The sequence below is a fragment of the Poeciliopsis prolifica genome, unplaced genomic scaffold (genome assembly GCF_027474105.1).
Source record: "Poeciliopsis prolifica strain line A6 unplaced genomic scaffold, Auburn_PproV2 SCAFFOLD184, whole genome shotgun sequence".
NCBI lineage: Eukaryota > Metazoa > Chordata > Actinopteri > Cyprinodontiformes > Poeciliidae > Poeciliopsis > Poeciliopsis prolifica.
In genome coordinates this window covers 89682-109649 of record NW_026562559.1, presented here as the reverse complement: position 1 = coordinate 109649, position 19968 = coordinate 89682, and the positions used below count along the sequence as shown (strand labels likewise).

The following is a 19968-nucleotide window of genomic DNA, read 5'->3' as shown; positions in this document are numbered from 1 at the left end:
AGGCTTGGAGCCTCTGTTTGGCAGTTTCAAGTGCTTCAGGTATGGGCATCTGCCTGTACTTTCTGGGTAATGGTCTTTTCATTGTACCCTTGTGGAGCTCAGTTGGCTCACTTCCCTCCTTGTTACCTTGATTGGGTATTGGGTCTCATGGTTGCTCTTATAGCCAAGTATCTCAAGGATCACTGATGCTGAGTTGTAGATCAGCTCATTGGTTTCTGTTATGGTGATGGTAGGGATCGTTCACAATGCTGCATTCACATTCTCAATGAGGCTTTCTGATGGTACTTCACTCAGCCTTTGTAATTGGCGCCGAGGAGGTCTGGTTGTCATTCGGGTCATGATTCTCTCCTCAGGTCAGCAGCTGTCTCGTTCAGCTCTGTTTCGCAGCATTGGGCTCTGGTTCCCAACACCTGACGCAGACCTTGTTTGGCCGGGCGACGTCTGAGCCGGCATGTTACGCAACTTAGTATCTCTCATGATATGAGGTAGGCAGTAGCTTGAAGGGTCTTGCCTAAGGACCCAGACTGGATTCGAACCCTGCCCTCTCGGGTGATATACTGATGCCTTATGTATTGAGCTATCCAGTCAGCTATTGGGTGCTTCGGACCATTCCGCCTGCAGGTCTTGAACTCAGACCCATCGGAACCGTAACGCATGTCTTTACGCAGTACGCCAACCGAGCACTCATATATATATATATATATATATATATATATATATATATATATATATATATATATCGCCCATCGAGAGATATGGGGCGAGTGGATAAACATCAGAGGAAAGCCGTTGTGGTAGATGTAGCAATACCAAGTGATTGCAACATCAGGAAAAAGGAGCACGAGAAACTGGAGAAATACCAGGGCCTCAGGGAAGAACTGGAGAGGGCCTGGAAGGTGAAGACCACAGTGGTGCCTGTGGTCATCGGGGCCCTCGAGGCAGTAACCCCAAACTGGAGCAGTGGCTACAACAGATCCCAGGAACAACATCAGACATCTCAGTCCAGAAATGCGCAGTCCTTGGCACAGCCAAGATACTGCAGGACCCTCAGGCTCCCAGGCCTCTGGTAGAGGACCCGAGCTCAGAGGATAAGAACCACCCGCGGTGGGTGAGAAGGGAATTTTATATAAACTAACGCAAGGCAAATATCACAAAATATCTCCATCCAACAAAACCCACAAATGTGTTGACACAGTTTCTCTCATAAATACAATTTGGCACATTCACATCCAAACAGGAACTTTATCAGTCACATGATTTTCCTCAATGTGACTCGGGGTTTTGTCTTGTTTACTCGCCGCATGTGCCGCGGTTTCTGTGTCGTCTGACCCATCACTAGTCCTGCCTGCTGCTATTGGATCCACCTTCTAATCTTCATTATGACATTAATTTTGTTACCTGTCTGGATCTATAAAAGCTTCCTTTTTTTTCTTGTGTTTGTGAAAAGCTGTAATATGAGCAAAGTCTTTATGATTCCTCCACAGAGTGAAGCTAAACCCAGAGGCTCCTAGTGATCCGTCTCCCAACAGCATCAAACAAACCTGGACTACATATATGAGGTCAGTATATTTACATCCACTGCTTCATGTCGCTTAACGCATAGAGATGTGTTCATAGTCAAATTACAATCCAGTGGATGAACCAGTGGATTTCCCACCAGCATCTATTCTGTTCTAACAGCTTCTCTTGATTAGCTATTTAGCTCCACTATTGGAGGACAATGAACTGAGAACAAGAGTCTGTTGAGGGAAATTCTCTATTGAATTAAAGTTGATGGAAATATTGTGCAAATAATTCAGATTACATTTACAATAACATGTAACGTTTAAAAATTTAATGGAAGTTCACAGCATTGACTGCACCATTGATGTAATAATTGTCTTTTATTTTATTTTAGAAGCCGACAAAGATGGAAATCACCTTTGCAAAAAGTAAGAAAGAAATAGACCCACTTTTTCTGTCGGGAAGTCCTGTAGAACGTGTACAAGAGTCTGAGTGGGATGAATCGATGGATTTAATTTTGCCGGAAGAGGAGGATGTAGAACGCGTACAAGGTATTGAGAGTGACAATGTAGATTTATTAGAAGAGGAAGACAATGAACCGCAGATGAACGGTATAAAAGCAGATCTAAAACATGCAGACATTGCTCCTTGTGGAATGTAGAAATATTTTTTTGAACCTTCCATGTTTCCTGCATAAAGCCTTTTTCACTGAGCTTGTACTGTAGAATTGCAGTTCAGTATTTTCTTGTCTGTGTTTTGATTCAGTAGCAAAATTTGAAAACAATATATATTGATGTTATTAGTATTAAATAATAACTCAGGTATTAGCATACAAAAACTGAAAAGTCCATTTTCCTTTAATGTTTTCTCTAAAAAATTCAGTTCCATAAACAAAACCTATAAATTGAGGAACTGGAATCATAACATCTGCCTATGATTCACAGAACTGGATGTGAATCAGGGAATGGAAATAGAGAACCGGTTTTCTCAACTGGTGGAAAAACCTAAACATTTCTGGCTCTTATTTTTCACTTATCTTTGCTGTGTTGCTGATCGACTTCAAACTGAAGGTAAGACAATCCATACATTGTGGACGAAACAGGAGAAACACTAAATAACATCTAGATTTGCGCTTCATGATTTATTTCTCATTATGCGGCCAAACAGCAGCTGATCAGACTGCTGATGAAAGATCTGACCAGGGCTCGTTAAGTTTCACTATTTCATTTATTTCTAACAAAACTCCAGTTAGGGCTGTGTGTTGGTGTGTTGGTGTGTTGGTGGTCAGTGGTTTAACACTGAAACATTACTGTTGATCATCATTTACTTATGATTACATGGAAAACTAATTATATCTTAAGGAGGATCTCCGTCAACATTTACAGATAACTTTTTGACTTCTGATGTTATAATTTAAAAAAATTTTAAAACACATTCTGTGACCAGTTAGTCAGTAGCATTTGGCACATTTTTGATGCATGAAACACATTTGTGTGAACGCAGCATTATTGAAAAAATAATGTGAGTAAAAAAGCTATATGTGTAGCGCTGACGTACAGGTCTCTGTTGATAAATATATAAAAACTGTTTACAGATGATTGTAGCTGTATACACATCGCGTGTCAGCCGATGGCGAAAGAAGAAACTGAGAAGTCGAAATTAGTATATCAACCAGAACCTCAGAGCAATGCTGAGAGGTGAAGAGACCTTCTACTGTTTTTGTGTTGTCACTCTGTTAGAGCAAAGCATCACTTAAGCAACTTTATTTACAGCAAACAATCTGATGATGAAATGGAACCAGAATCCTGGGAGAACAAGTCCATACAGCATCTCATTGATTTTAAATCAAACCAGCCTTCATCTAGTAAGAGGTGAGCTACATCTAAACAATCTAACTATCTAAAATGTGATCCCAACATTTACTCTTGAAAAGAAAAATATGGAAGAAAAATTTGTAATTATTTAATTGTACTATTGTCTTGTTTTAGTGATTTAGTAATTTATCAGGTCAGTAGGTAATCAGATCTAGGTGGGGCTGGTAAAACAGAATATATAGCTATATATTTTATTTTGATATATTATTTATGCGCCAACATGAATGTTGTTAATGACAGTTGAATTATAATGCAGTAATTAGTGGATTATATTTCTTAGGTTAGTTGCTTTTATGGTGACTGACAAGAACAAACACAGCAAATTGTCATGTTTGCTCCCAGTTTCTTAACCCACATGCAAGTACACGATCAGGTAGGCAGTTAAAGAAATATAATAATTTGAGTTCGGGGGAAAAGGGAAGGGGAATGGGTTCTGGAACTGGTGATCGGTTCGTCTGACTGCCAATGAGATGATACAGGTTCGAAAGAGGGTTTGAGAGAGTCTTTCCGGGATAAACAGATTAAGTCTTACTTGGGGGGGTGTGAGTATGATAGCTGGCAGAGCACTGGAGAAGATGGCTGGGTTGGAGGTCGGACAAGTAGTAAGCGTTCAGAACGCCAAGGTCCAGGTCAACGAACCTCCAGGTGGAGTCGGGCTCGGTCAGGAAATCCGGTGGTTTCTCGGAGCAACAGAGTAACATAGATAGATAAGAATTCCGGGGCAGACAGCCCACTCGGGGAACGAGGAGACGGCGGGTTCACCTGACGTGAGAGAAACAGGAAGTTAGATCGGAGTAGATCTCAGAGGGCCTTTCATGAAACTATCGTTACAGAGGTAAACAAAACACTCAGGCGGAGAGGAGTCGTTCCGCCGCTCCTATATACACCCAGGCCGAGCCCTCCAAACAAGCTGCAGGTGCGTCAATGGGATCGGCATGGCACAACTCCAGGGGCTCTACATCCTAGCGGCACCCGGTGGATGCCACGGTGCTCCAGGGAGACAGCAAAAAATAAATAAATAAAAAGAAACAGAAGAAAAACACAGACCCTGACACAAATAATGAAATACGCTGCAAACAGATAAAAGATGCAAACTCCAAAACACACAAAGACTAAAACAAAAGCAATCACAAGAAAATAGAAACAAAAACATGCACAAAACAAATGCAAAAAAAAAATTTAAAAAAATTAAAGAAATAATATAATGTTGGAACTGCAGACTGATATTTGTTTTTTGGACTGTTTTAGTTATTTCCTCTTTTGATCATTTCTTTATTGTTTGTTTTTCTTTTACTTTGCCATTTTAGTTTATTTCTTGTATCTCTACAGTTAGTTTTATTCTTTGTTTTCCTAATTTGTTTATTTAATGTTTCTTTCTAATTATGGTTTTATTTGGTTCAAGTCTCTTTCTCCTGTCCACCTACTTCTTCCTCTCATCTTCTGGTTGTTGATTATGTGCTTCCATTGCAGTTTTGCGAATTAAACCAATTTTGATACAGGCAAAAAACCCTACTCATCATCCTGCTAAAACTTTTCATAGAAAAACTTGAGTTTTTTCAAAAATGAAAGTTGGAGGAAGAAAGAAAAGTTGCTGTATATTTAATGTCTTTTTCAGTAGAACATCAGTAGAACATCAGTATATTTGCATAATACGAGCCACTCCAAACTCCTTCTAGTGCTCTGGAGGATTTCCATTTTGTGGAGCAAAGTTTCAGCTTTTCATACTTGGTTGTTTTTCTTATTTGTAATGTTTTACTGTTTACTTCTAGAGACAGGCATGAAAGTTTGAAAACAGGAAAAAGATCCCTTTTTCAAACTTTACAATATATATTTTTTATTTACAGTCTGTTTTTTTGTGTTTATGTGTTTTGCTGTTTGTATCGTATTTGCAGCCCATTTCACTGTTTGTTGAGCAAACGATGAAATGGGGTAGGGTTAGGGGTTAGGGTTAGGCCAATACTCCTGTCAGCCACTGTACTTACTGTACATGACTGTTTTACATGACAGAGCTCAGCACTCACTGCCCAGCTGTTCATCTGGACATCTGTCAGAAATAGACCAACCTCCTTCTCCAAAGAGATGTCTTGTTTGTAAATGTTGTAACTTGGTATATCTGGGTATTTGTTTCTGTCTTATTGACCTTTTTCACCTACCAGCTGAATAGGTGCAGCTGACATTATGTGTTCAACAGCTTTCAGCTAACCTTACTTTTCTTTTTGTTGTTGACATCCAAGTTAGTTTTTTAAAAGAATTTCCATTAGTCCTGTACTTGCATCTGAAGATGACACTAGCTATGGTGAGAGCACTATTTGTTTTTGCTTTGCATATCGTTTGTTTGCAGACACGCCCAACTGTGGGCATGTTTTTTTTCTTGAATCCTGGATCAGATGCATCTTATCAGACTGGAAAAGTGAGTTCAGATGCTGGGATGTTTTACTTGTTTTCCAAATAGGTTTCATTTTGAGATTTGATAGAACTGAACAGTTTGGTTAATCTTTACCACAGGATGGTTTGTAGGATGAAACTTAGAAAAATGAAGAGAAAGAAGGCAGAGCAGAGGGACAGATAGTGGACTCTGAAACAAGAGTAATGTTTTTGTGTTTGAAGAAAGAATTGATGCAGGCTCTTGGAGCTATTTATTCTTATTTCTTTATCAAATGTGTTAGTTTATTCTTAGTTTCCTTTTTATCTCTGTAGATAGAGTTTATTTGTAGGTAAATTTGTTGGTTTTATTATTTTTTGTTTAATTATTTTTGTCATTCCTTTCTCTGAGCAAGACTGGAAGAACAGTCCATTTACGCTTTTTTTAAATTAGGTTATTCAACAAGATTTTGAAGAGTGAGGAGATCCCTCAGGAATGGTGGAAAAGTGTTATGGTGCTGATTTATCAAAAACAAGGGAGACATGCATAACTGTAGGATCTGCAGAGGAATAAAACTAACTAAAGCTGCATGAAGCGGTGAAAGCTCCTGCAGCTCAGAGCCACTCTGGCCTTTTGGAAACCACAGGAGCTCTGACCAGTGGACTTTCCACCAGCACCTATTATGTTCCACCAGCATCTCTTGATTAGCTATTTAGCTCCAGTATTGGAGCACAATGAACAGCACCTAGAAGAGAACTAACAAGAGTCTGTTGAAGAAAATTCTCTATTGAATTGAAGTTGATGGAAATGTTGTGTAAATAATTCAAATTACAATAAAATGTAACTTTTAAAAAAAGTGTTAATAGGTCTTCCCCAACGCATGAACCTCTGAATTTAATGGTAGTTCACAGTATTGACTGCACCATTGATGTAATATTTATCTATTATTTTATTTTAGAAGCAGACAAAGAAGAAATTCACCTTTGCCTAAAGTAAGGAGGAAATGTTATTGCGCAATAGCCAGCCCCGCCCTAATCCTCACAACTCTTCTGGGCTGACTACTGACCAGCTCTCCGTCTAACAGGTCCGGAAAGATCCTGAAACCTGGGTATTACCCTGCTGAAGGACTTAGAGGGACAATCTATTTAAGCTGGTGTCGAGAGACACTCGTCTAGTTCTAACTACCAACAGTCCAGAAGTTATGACCCTTTTCAGTTAACAAGCAATCAGTTGAGTAGCCCTCACTACTGCATAACTCCAATAACCTCTTCTGTTAACTGTAGCCCACCCTCTAAGAATAACCAGCACTTGTTACCGACTAGAATATTTTTAGTGACTTTGTAAGTCCCAGGGTCATTATTTTATGTGTCAACTAAAGGAAAGTCCGAAGCCACCACTTTTCTAGAACCATGAACATAGATTTTACATTAAGTAGAAGAACCGATAGTAATGAGATGACTCAATTAATTTCAATGTCCACAAACCTTGATAGAATTTTGATAGCTATATATTTTATTTAAGCGAGCTTTAAGCAAGGATAAATGGCAAACAGATTAATATTCAGTAATTATAAATATAAAGATTAAAATTTCTAAATGAGTATAGAATCAACATAACCTTCTCCTAACAGCTCTCCCTAACAGTGCCATCCAATTTCTAAAATCCTCTTCCGAACAGGAACAAAGCAGAGTTGGTAGTTATCTCCCGACGCCCCAAATCTTCATCACTTTTGTGACCTTTGTCCAGTCCCCAAGTCCATTGCAGCAAATCTTGAGATCTTTTTGGGTTGAGTGTGGAGCTTCAGTCGAATCAGGAGCCAGAGGTATTGGCCATGGTCTCGTCTGTTCCTCCAGCAAAGTGTAGATTGTCTTCCCTCTGAGTCCAGGCGAGGCTCCAGCGATGTCCTCTCAGCCTGCTGGTTCTTCTCACTTGCTGCGGACAAAAGACCCAGACTGTCTTTGCCTTCGCCTTTTTATGTTCTGTCCTCCTGCTGTTGTGTGCGGGACCGAATCACATGATTTCTCAAGTATGTAACCACTTCATACCAGGCTCTCTGTCCTTCCATATTTGGTCGTCCGTTGCTCCCTTCTGCTCTGGACTGATTACGTTATAGTTTCCTGGCTGTTTTCCCAGAACATTCCGACCAGGTCTCTCTGCTTGTTATCAGAACATGCCCAGGCTTGTCTCCTGCCCCATAGACTGTCCCTATTCCTCCCTTATTCTGATTTCAGTTTTTTATATTTTACACAGAATCAGAATCATTTATCACATAACTTCATCAACACAATCATGATTAATACATTCCTTCAATCATTACTTCTTTCCACTTTGATTCAGTGTGATTATACATTCAATTGTGATTTCTTGTTTTTAACTAATTTATAAACAATCAACTTCAGATCTTACTTACTTCATAATCGTTACACTCTTACATAAAACATAACATAATACACATTTCATAATCATTGTTGAATCACAATACAAGATTACTTCAGTCTCATAGGCCCGTTATAATCTGTTTTCTGCATGAACCTTGGACAGATCTCACCTCTTCACACCAGTTTTGTTGCCACTCCAATACCCCAAATTTTGTTGGAAGAGGAAGATGTAAAACCTCGGATGAAAGGCAGCACAAAAGCAGTAGAGAAGATCAGACGGGACATCATGAGGATGATGAACCAGGAGGAGCTTTTGAACCGTCATCAAAGGAGTAAGACAATTTCTGTAAAGAGTGTAAATGCTGTGGAATTGATTAATGAATCTTTCTTTCAATGGTAGTGTTGAAATAGAATTTTAATGTAGCACAATAGTACATAAGTTAACGTTTACATTAAGATAAACTTAGATACAAATCCAAACTATGACAACTGGTGACTCTCTGAACTTACATAAATTTCTAATCAGAAAGCAGTCTTATACTCCTTAAGGAACATTTCAGACAGGGAGTGTATTGGCTATCAGGGCAATAAATTCTTTACTCAGGGTTGAATAGTTCAGGCAAACATTAAAAACTATAGAAGTCCGTCAAAACATATAATCAAACATATTAATATATTTCTTTAAGCATTAAAAAGCATGTTTTTAATTAGTTAGTTTTAGATCCAACTTATAGGTAGTATTAAGCAATAGATTTTGTGCGAGTTTGTTAAAAAACAACTGGTTTCTTGTTGAATCATTTGAGGCAGAAAACTAAAACAGACAGAGGTCGTAAATTTAGCTCAGGGAGAGTTGCAGGAGACACCTGGTACGGCAAAGACCCAGTTTGACAATCCATATATCTGCCTTTGGGGCTCTTAGCAGGAGGTAATAAAATCAATGGGAAGGCCCACGAGGGAAAAACACACCTCCTAATGCATATATTTAAATGAAGGGAATACACATTATTATAAAATGGTTTGTTTTAGAGCAGAAGTCCGAATCTCTTTGTACTGAGTGAGAGTTTCCCAGAAGATGCATCTTTTGTTTGTGTTTTTATTTCCCTTTTACTCGGTTAATTGTTTCTGTTTTGTCATGTCTTGGACTTTTGATGATCTAGGTGAGATGCTTATTGTAACATTCTGTATTGCATTGATTTTCTCTGGATAAAACTCTGGACTCTGAAGTCTGATGTCGTATGATTGCTCTTTCTCACTGCACACGTATACAGATACAGGAATCCAGGACAAGAGGAATAAATTAACGAGCTAAATCAAGTTATTCCTCTTTTAATTCTTAACAGTAGTGAGGAAGATTACTGATTTGATACCTGCTCCCTCCAGACTGGTGCATGGCAGCCATATCTCTATTAAATATATATTTAGAGGCTCCAAATTGAGATTAAAATACATTTGTTGCACAGGGGATTTTTATTTCTTTTGGTTGCATTTTGCATGTTTATATTCTGTGTAGTTTTTTCCTCCTTTAACATCTCAGACACTCTGAATTGGATCTGGTCCTCTAATAAGGAGGGGACCACAATAATTAGTTGTTCATAGAGCAGTGTTTCTTAATTCCAGTCCTCTGTTCCTGCTGCCCTGCATGTTTAGGTGTTTCCCTTCTGCCATACAGTTGGATTAAATATTTGGGTGATTAACAGGCTTCTTCAGTACTGGTGGCTGGAGAAGACGACATGCAATCATTTAATCAGCTGTTCTGATATAGAGCCAGATCTAAGACATGCAGAGCAGGGAAGCCTGAGTATTGGAAATGAGAAGCACTTTCATAGAGATATTTGCAAGGACTAATAAATGCAAGATAAAAGGAGCTAAGGTAAAGGAAGGGGAGTACAGATTTGGTGGAATACAGATGTATTACAAGTGATCAGCCATGAGGTTCGAGAACATCGCAGAATAAGCTCTGTAAGAGTACGCTGCAAACAAATTGCTACAGTTTGAAGCAACACAGCAAGCGGGGCTCAATCAGTGGCTCCTGGTACCAAATGTGGCCTCTCATCTAGTGATTCTTAAAGACCATGACACATATCAAGAAAGATAAACTGGTTTATTGAGTGTACTGCTGAGGGGAATTGGAGTAAATTATTTCCAACTTAATATTTATTGTTTGGGGTTTTGAGTTGTTTGGTCCCCCTTGTACCTAAGACAGGGTTTGGGTCCATACTGGTCACACATTTACATTATAATGTTTCCAAATGTTCAGTCTCCCTCCTTAAGTCTCTGGGTACTGGACTGTGCATTTTGAGAAGTTTCCTTGTTTTGAAATCTGACTGTTTGACAGACCCCAGTAGTGGAGTTAAATAGCCAATTGTGAGCCAGATTAGAGTAAATTTTTGAATTGTGTGTTGCAGCCTGTCGGAATAGAGCTGAACTTTTTTCTAAATCAGCAACAACACTGGGGTGAGTAATAAACTCATATTTATTTTGAAAGCTTGAGCAGACAGGGCAGGGCTGTTAATGTGTGGAATATATACTAACCTGGTCTGCCGATCATTTATTGTACGGATTGGCTGAGGGACTAAGAATGGAGCAGATGCTGCACTGATGGAGGGCTAAGAGATGAGTATCCATGAAGGAGGAGCGCTGATGAGGAGTGGTTCTCCTGCTACCTGCATTGGCCCATGATGATGGACTGGGTCCCCCTCCATGTTCAGCAAAAACACAATTCTTATTCTAAATCCTGGGTCAGACGGGCTATAGAGAGGAATTGAGTAGTATCTGAAGGAGTAGACATGGATCGAGATCCAGAAAGACAACCAGCAACAATCTGACAAGGGCAAGGCGTGGGGGCAAATCCAGCTAACAAAAGCGAGGTCACAACAATGAGAGTGAGATAAACAGTGCTGGAAAACTACTTGCATAATGTGTTCAATAATCTGGGAGTGTGAGTTGATTGAATGAGGTTTAAGAAAGGAAACTATCAGATAGATACCCAGTCATGACTAAGTTGTAGCACTGTCAGATCTGTGGATCCATTTCATTGGTTGGGTGGACAAACTCAGTCGGCTGTTAGCAATCAGTAATGCACTGCTAGTGGATATTTAGTGCAACACTGAGGAGAAAGCTGAGGTTGTTGTTTTTACGTACATTCAGTGGTTGGTGCAGGTTGCTATAATGGATAGTAGCCACACAGGGACACCTGCTAGAAGAAAACAAACAAACCCAGTACAACACTTTTATTCTATTGGCTGAGAGGTTGCCAAGTGACGGTACTATTTTTGTTCCAAAGACGAGCAGAAAATGATGATGGACATCAGGAAACACATTTTTCCTTGTGAATGTAGAAATATTGTTTGAACCTTCCATGTTTCCTGCATAAAGCCTCTTTCACTGAGCTTGTACTTTAGAATTGCAGTAGTTCACCATTTTCTTGGCTGTGTGTTTTGTTTCAGTAGCAATATTTGAAAATATTATATGTTGATATTATTATAATTAAATAATAACTCAGTTAATAGCATATACAAACTGAAAGGTCCATGCTCCTTTAATGTTTTATCTAAAGAATTCAGTGGCTTTTTATTTATAAATTTGGCTAGAAGATTTAAATGGTTGGTTTTTTGATGTTTTGATTTAGAAGCTATAAAAATGTAACCAACAGAAAGACTTGTAATAATTTAAAAGTAAAATGTATAACAAGTGAAGAAATTATTTTAATTAGTTATTTTTGCATTCTCTTAGGATCATTCACCACCTGTCAACAAACACTAAAGTCTAACATGAAGAAAAAGTTCCAGTCTGTGTTTGAAGGAATCACAAAATCAGGAAATCAAAACTTTCTCAATCAGATCTACACAGAGCTCTACATTACAGAGGGAGGATCTGCAGAGGTCAATGTTGAACATGAAGTCAGACAGATTGAATCAGTGTCCTGGAAACCAGAAAGGCCAGAAACAGCAATAAGACATGGAGACATATTTAAACCCTCTCCTGAGAGAGAAGAACCAATAAAAACAGTGATGACAACAGGAGTGGCTGGCATTGGGGAAAACGGTGCTGACACAGAAGTTCACTCTGGACTGGGCAGAAGACCAAACTAACCAGGACATCCAGTTCATGTTTCCATTCACATTCAGAGAGCTGAATCTGTTAAAAGACAAGCAGTTCAGCTTAGTGGAGCTTTTCACCCACTTTTTTAGTGAAACCAAAAGAATCTCCAGGTTTGAAGATTTAAAAGTTGTGTTCATCTTTGATGGTTTGGATGAATGTCGACTTCCACTGGACTTCAAGAAAACTGAGATCCTGACAGATATAACAAAGTCCACTTCAGTGGAAGTTCTTTTGACAAACCTCATCAGGGGGAAACTGCTTCCCAAAGCTCTCCTCTGGATAACCACAAGACCTGCAGCAGCCAATCGGATCCCCACTGAGTGTGTTGGTATGATGACAGAGATCAGAGGATTCACTGATCCACAGAAAGATGAATACTTCATGAAAAGATTTAAATATAAGAAGCAGGCCAGAATGGTAATTGTCACATAAAGAAATCCAGAAGCCTCCACATCATGTGCCACATCCCAATCTTCTGCTGGATCACTGCTACAGTTGTGGAAGACATGTTGAACAAGAAAGATGGAGAAGAGCTGCCAAAGACCCTGACTGAGATGTACACTTCCTGGTGGTGCAGACCAAACTGAAGGTCATCAAGTACGATGGAGAAGCTGAGACAGATTCAATCTGGAGTCCAGAGAACCAGAAGATGATCGAGTCTCTGGAAAACTGGCTTTTGAACAGTTGATGAAAGGAAACTTGATCTTCTATGAATCAGATCTGACAGAGTGTCGCATCGATATCACAGCAGCTTCAACATGCTCAGGAGTTTTCACACAGATCTTCAGAGAAGAGAGAGGTCTGTATCAGGACAAAGTTTTCTGCTTCGTTCACCTGAGTGTTCAGGAGTTTCTGGCTGCTCTTCATGTTCACCTGACCTTCATCAAATCTGGAGTCAATCTGATGGCAAAAGGTGAAATGAAATCCAAGGAATTGGAAAAACAAAACCAGGAATCCTCAGAGACGGAAATGTACAAGAGTGCTGTGGACATGGCCCTAGAGAGTCCAGATGGACACCTGGACTTGTTCCTCCGCTTCCTACTTGGTCTTTCACTGGAAACCAATAAGTGTCACTTGAGAGGCTTTGTGGCACAGACAGAAGAAAGTTTAACAATTAATAAAGACACAGCCCAGTACATCAAGGAGAAGTTGAATCATTATGGTGTTGAGAAAAGCATCAATCTGTTCCACTGTCTAAGTGAACTAAATGATCAGTCTCTGATGGAGGAAATCCAACAATCTCTACAAACAGGAAGTCTTTCAACACACCAGTTGTCTCCTGCTCAGTGGTCAGCTCTGCATTTCATCCTACTGTCATCAGAGAAAGATCTGGAGATATTTGACCTGAAGAAATACTCTGCTTCAGAGGAAGGTCTTCAGAGATTGTTGCCAATAGTCAAAGCCTCCAGCAAAGTTATGTAAGTACAGTTGTTGTCAGATTTATAAAAGTGTCCAATCATAGTAATACATACAATTACTTTGTATTGTCTTTGTCCTTTCAGACTGAGTGGTTGTAACCTCTCAGAGAGAAGCGGTGAAGCTCTGTCCTCATTGCTCAGCTCTACATCCTCTAGTCTCAGAGATCTGGACCTGAGTAACAAATGACCTGACAGATTCAGGAGTGAAGCTGCTGTGTGAAGGACTGATGAGTCCTAACTGTGAACTGGAGATTCTCAGGTGAGAAATATTTTAATTCTATGTTTTACATTCTATATTTTACATAAAACACATATGTTTTGCATTTTATGTAAGATGTAGAATGTAAAATTCTTTGTTTTACATATTTAGAAAGATGTCTAAAGCATATTTTTGTTTGTATACATTTTAAAAAGTATTGAGTTTACTCTTTCTTGGCAGTAAAGAGCAGTTGCAGCAAAAACAGTTTCACTGCTGATATGTGGGCAAGTTAGTGAAGCAAACCATCACTATCTAGGGGAAAAACATAAAAAATGCAATAGTTTTGAGCATAACAATGAACATAGATTTTTCTTACTTTTCCAAGGGAAATAAGATGAAAGTTTTAATTTGACCTGTATAATACCATCCTACTGTTAAAAACATGCTTCATGTTTCAGATTAATCAAGATAACCTAAATATAAATACAAAATGGTCTCAAGCTGAAAATCTTCACTTCTTGTAGGGAAGCACAATATATTGTCAATATCAGAATCGACAAATGTTAGTCATATTTTCAAATATCAATATTGGTCCCAGCAACGATCAACAACCAGTGTCAAAATATGTTTTTTCCCCAAAATATGGCTCTTATTCTCATTGATATGCTCCCTCAGCAAACAAACAGCAGTTTTCTAATTGTTTTTACACATTATGCTTTTTAGATGTTCAGAATAAATATATAAAATTGGTCCCTCTGTATGAGAGCAGTGGCTTTAAACTGTATCTGTAAAATATTCCCAGTTCTTCATTTTTTTCAGATTTTGTTGCATTACTGATTTGAGGGCATTTCTCTATTTTTTAGTTTATACAAAGTTGACACTAACAGGTTTTCACTCGGGACAAAGGGGAATTTATTGGGGGACATTTAGGTACATTTCCCAAAAATGTAAAATGTAATTTTGAAAAGTTACTGAGGTATTTACGATCTTTATTATGGCATTGAAGACTCAGCTGAGGTGCATCCTGTTTTCACTAATCAGTTAAATGTGCTTAACATTTGACTGATCACGTAAGCTTAATTTCCTATCGGAAAATTAAGTCAGTAAACTTAATTTACAGGTAGTAGATTAAGTTTACTATTGTGTTTGATTGAACATGATTTGTAATGTAACAAATCTGCCTATAAAATGTCTTGCAGGTCACTTATCAGAGCAGAAACTAAAGACTGACATCAAAAGAATTGTCTCAAAACCTTTGAGATTAAAGTGTGTAAAATCACAAATTTGCTGAACGTTATAAAAAAAAAGTATTTTTGGCACCACTAAATGTACTGAAAAGCACTGACGTACCTACTGCTTATGTTTATTTGTACTGTAAGAAGTTTATTTGTACTGAGGGTTGAAATGAGGATGAGAGCAGTCAGACGCAGGGTGAAGTGAGAAAAATGTTTAATGATGTCAAAATGCAAAGATACTCTGGAACGTTGCAAAGCACAACAAAGGAACACAGGATCCAGGGATAATCAGATGATACAGATTAACTTAAATACATGTGGGGATATCAGGAAATGAGGGGCATCAGACTGCTTAACGCCACATAACACCCCTCCACACACACACACACTCACAAACCAAACCACCCCCCCATGGACATGGTCATTACATGCACTTTAGTTTAATTTTGTTCACAACACTGAACCTGTGTATTCTATGGCACTTGTATTTATTTATTTATTGTGTAGTATAAGGATTTAGCTCTGTTACACTGGTAGCCAAGTAGCGACATTTCATTGTCAAGATTCACCTTGTGTTTTTTTTTGTACAATGACAATAAAGGAAGTCTAAGTCTAAGCTGGAACCAATAATGGGGAATGACATAAAATATAGCAACAAAATACAGTGCTCTGGTTGGTTTAGACTTTGCAAGTTGTTAGATCAAGTCAAAATAGTCTAGATTAATCTAGACTATTTTCTAGAGTGTTAGAGAAAGTAGTCTAGAGTGTGTGTTGTAATGTGTTGTCAACAGGGGAGATTTTCCAAAGGGTGGCCTGTGCTCTAAGGCTGAGGTGTGGACTTCTATGATTGGTCTGGTTGGGTGAGAATGGGAACTTTTTTGTTGTTGTTGTTCAAGTCAGAAGATTTTTCTGCTTCTGGGGATCAAATGAAGATTTTAGTCCATTGATGGTAACAGCAGTTTGTCAGTATCATAATGAAGTGACAGTAGAAGTTGGCAAAACATAGGAAGCATTGCAACTGTTTACAAGGAGATGAAGTTGTCCAGTTGAAGGCTGTTTAAAGATGAATACTTCACAAAAAGATTTCAATCGAAGAAGCAGGCCAGAATGGTAATTTGTCACATAAAGAAATCCAGAATCCTCCACATTATGTGTCACATCCCAATCTTCTACTGGATCACTGCTACAGTTGTGGAAGACATGTTGAACAAGAAAGATGGAGAAGAGCTGCCCAAGACTCTGACCAAGATGTAGCTTTGAATTAGGAGAATTTTTTGACCAATATAACCCCACTTTGTCATTCTAATTTTACATAGTAACACTGAGAGACAGAAAATATAATATTTCCTATTTGTCAGGCCAGCATGTAGGCTGCTGTTCAACAGACACGGTTCCCTGATCTTCTTAACATTCCAACTAATTATTCTAGCAGTTCTAACCAGTGTATAGATGATTTTTTCAACATTTTTATGTGTTTGTGTCTGCAGGCTTTCAGGCTGCCTCATCACAGAGGAAGGCTGTGCTGCTCTGGCTTCGGCTCTGACTGTGAACTCCTCTCACCTGAAGGAACTGGACCTCAGATACAATCATCCAGGAGACACAGGAATGAAGAGTCTAACAGATATATTGAAGAATCCAAGCTTCAAACTGGACTCTCTGAAGTAAGAAAATAATTTCTGCTGCCACATAGAGCTATGCTATTGCTTAATGCTAGATTCAGAATAGACACAGTGCAAAATATGGCAGCAAACCAGAAGGTGTTCAGGATCTTTGACAAAGAGTTCTGGAGATACTTTATTTGTCTAAGATAAATAAAGGAAGATTAATGATGGGATTGGTTCATCTTTCAAGATCAATCTTGACTGTAGGATAAACCAAAAAGCCCAAACAGCCTCAGACAATGAATGCTAGTTTATGTCAGAGACGACTTGTAGTGCAGCATTAAAATCATGCCACGTTGGAGAGATAATTAGTTGTCCATACCAATGAAAAGGATGTTGAGCAGTTCATACAGAGCTGTGCAAAACTATTTAAACAGCTTCAACTAACAAACACAAAGCAAAGCATAATTTCAAAGTGGAAGCATGAGTGATGGTTGTATCAGTAAAAATTAGTATCAATCCATTATCTAGCACGCTTGTCCTTGCAGGATGGCGAGGGTTGCTGGTGCTAATCTCCAGCAGTCATTGGGTGAGAGGTCAGGGACTCTCTGGACAGGCTGTCAGTCCATCACAGCTTAACTAATAAGTTTTTCTTTTTTAATCTAAATCTGAAAATGAGGCTGTGACTAAAAATTGAATCTAATTCATAAACATAAATTGATTTATACCTTTTTAATTTATTGCTGTATGTTTAGGATCATTAATGTTGGGATTAGAACCTTATTAATAATATACAGATTAAGCAACAGGATGAGAAAAAGGCATCCATTATAACTGAAGTGATAGTACCAGTAAAATATTAGACATAGGTAACAGAAAAGTGGTAAAGCCATCAAAACGCCTTCTTTCTTACAGCATGGAGCCTGCAGGAGAAAGATGGTTGACATCAGGACTGAGGAAGTGTGAGTTCATTTTTGATTCATAGTAGATTATCTCCTTTATGATTGTTCACCTTTGTGACAGTGAATTCAGAAAATTATACATCAGTAACTGAATTGTGTTTCTTCTGTCCTTCAGATTCCTGTCCACTAACAGTCGACCTAAACACTGTAAACAGATTCCTCAGACTTTCTGATGAAGAAAGGAAGGTGACATGTTCAACAGAGGAACAGCCGTATCCTGATCATCCAGACAGATTTGATCTCTATCAGCTGCTGTGTACTGATGGTCTGACTGGTCGATGTTACTGGGAGGTTGAGTGGAGACAGAGGGTTTATGTATCAGTGAGTTACAGGGGAATCAAAAGAAAGGGAGACAGTGATGACTGCTTGTTTGGACTTAATAATAAGTCCTGGTGTCTAATCTGCTCTAATGATGGTTACACTGTTTGGCATGATAGTGAAAAAAAAGCTTTCATCCCTGTTCCCTCCTTCTCCTCTCCCTCCTTTGTCTCTGACAGAGTGGCTGTGTATGTGGACTGTCCTGCTGGGACTCTGTCCTTCTACAGAGTCTCTTCAGACACACTGATCCACATCTACACCTTCAACACCAAATTCACTGAACCTCTTTATCCTGGATTTGGGTTCAGGAGTCGTTCAGGAGCGTGTTGGTGCTCATTTTAGTCCTAAGTGCCTTTGTAACCCACAAGGAAAGTTACTTCAAATATACTTGATAATAATAAATGGCAGGTAAATTAATTTACTTCAATGACTAATATCAATTATATAGAAATATAAAGACATTTGGGCCGGATCAGAAGACTCTAAATTCAAGGGAGCTTAGTGACAAAAGAGAGTACATGGTGTTTCTAAGAGTTGGATTTAATATAATAAGCAATTGTGGATCCACATTTGTAAATAAATCAAAATTGAGAGCTTTTTAAACAGAAAATAAAATAAGTCTTTTCGATGTCTCTATCAATTCAATGTTCCACAGTTAGTGACCAGTTGGGTTGGGATTCTTCCGGCTTCAGCTGCTCACAAGGAAAGCTTTCAATTGTCCAGATTCTACATCAAATTTTGACAGGCTCTTCCAGGTTACTATGGGAAGCAACCGTCAGCTGTGAGCTCTCAAGCATGTCTGATGTGTCCTGAGCAAAATCTCAGCTCAGCAGTTAAAGGGGCGGGACAATCAACCTCATTGGCTGATGTGAAATCAGCCTGTGTCAGCTAATGGTTGTTTAATCTGTCACTAAAAGCAACCACTAAAGGTATATTTCACAGTTTTTAAAGATTTTTATCACTTTTAATCTATATGAGTAGAACAAAACATAAACTCTATTTATACTTTTTAATCTTGTTGTAGAAGAAAACATTAAATCAACATAATAAAATTTTTACTTGAGTTTTTATCACTGGGCTACACTTTTCAAAACTAGTACAACATCTCAAGACTATCAATGCATTAAAAACAGGAAAAAAATAATAAGTCACATTAAATCAAACTGTTTTTATAAGAAACAACATAGTTCACCAATCTTAAGTTCAAACAAAGGACAATTATTGAGTCTAAGAACCACTGAACTAATGATTCTGTCTCCCTTTGTTTTCAATTAATCATAAAGAATCATCAGCAGGTTCTGATCACAGGGACAAAAAGCATTGATAATTAGTTATGAGAATGTGAGAATAAAGATTCTATGACCAGATCATTAAAAGGAATTAATCTAAGACTGGATGTAAGATTTGACCCAAAACCTCTTCGTTCTTTATCAATAATCTCTGTATAACATTTTTCTGATGTATATTTTTTCTTCTCTAAGTTTGTGAAAACTTAAGATGTAGATTTTCTGGTTGCTATTAGTGCCTAAAGACAATGTAAAGTAATCTACATGCACTTTTGACACTTTTTAACTGCAATATATTATAATGTTGTGATAATGATTCTATGCATTGATTATTTTCTTGTGATTAACAAATTAACTATAAGAAGAATAAATACTTGGAAATATACATCTTCACTAATATGTTATAAGCGGTACACATAAATGATATAAAAGTGAGTAACATTTATATTGCACAACATGATTTATGTTCATTATTTCATATCCTGCCCCATTAAGGTTGGTGTCAGGATCTGGGGGCGTTTGAATTAGGTTGTGGATTTTAGTCATTATTGTTGTTCCTTTAACTTTTCTACTTTAGTTTGTTCTGTTTTCCACTTCTGTTCTCCCCAGTGATTGTTTTTATGTTTTTCTTGCCTCCAAGTTATTTTCTGATGCTCTAGTTTATCATGTTTCTTTAATATAAGTTACCTTTTCAGGTCAGTTTGGTGTTTATTTTATCCCTGAATAAATGA

The 19968-nt window shown here is 38.2% G+C and overlaps 1 pseudogene; it reads left to right on the top strand.

Annotated features, from left to right (window-relative positions):
• Positions 1-8321: 8321 nt before the first annotated feature.
• Positions 8322-19938, top strand: LOC129356664 (NLR family CARD domain-containing protein 3-like; annotated as a pseudogene).
• The last annotated feature ends 30 nt before the right edge of the window (positions 19939-19968 follow it).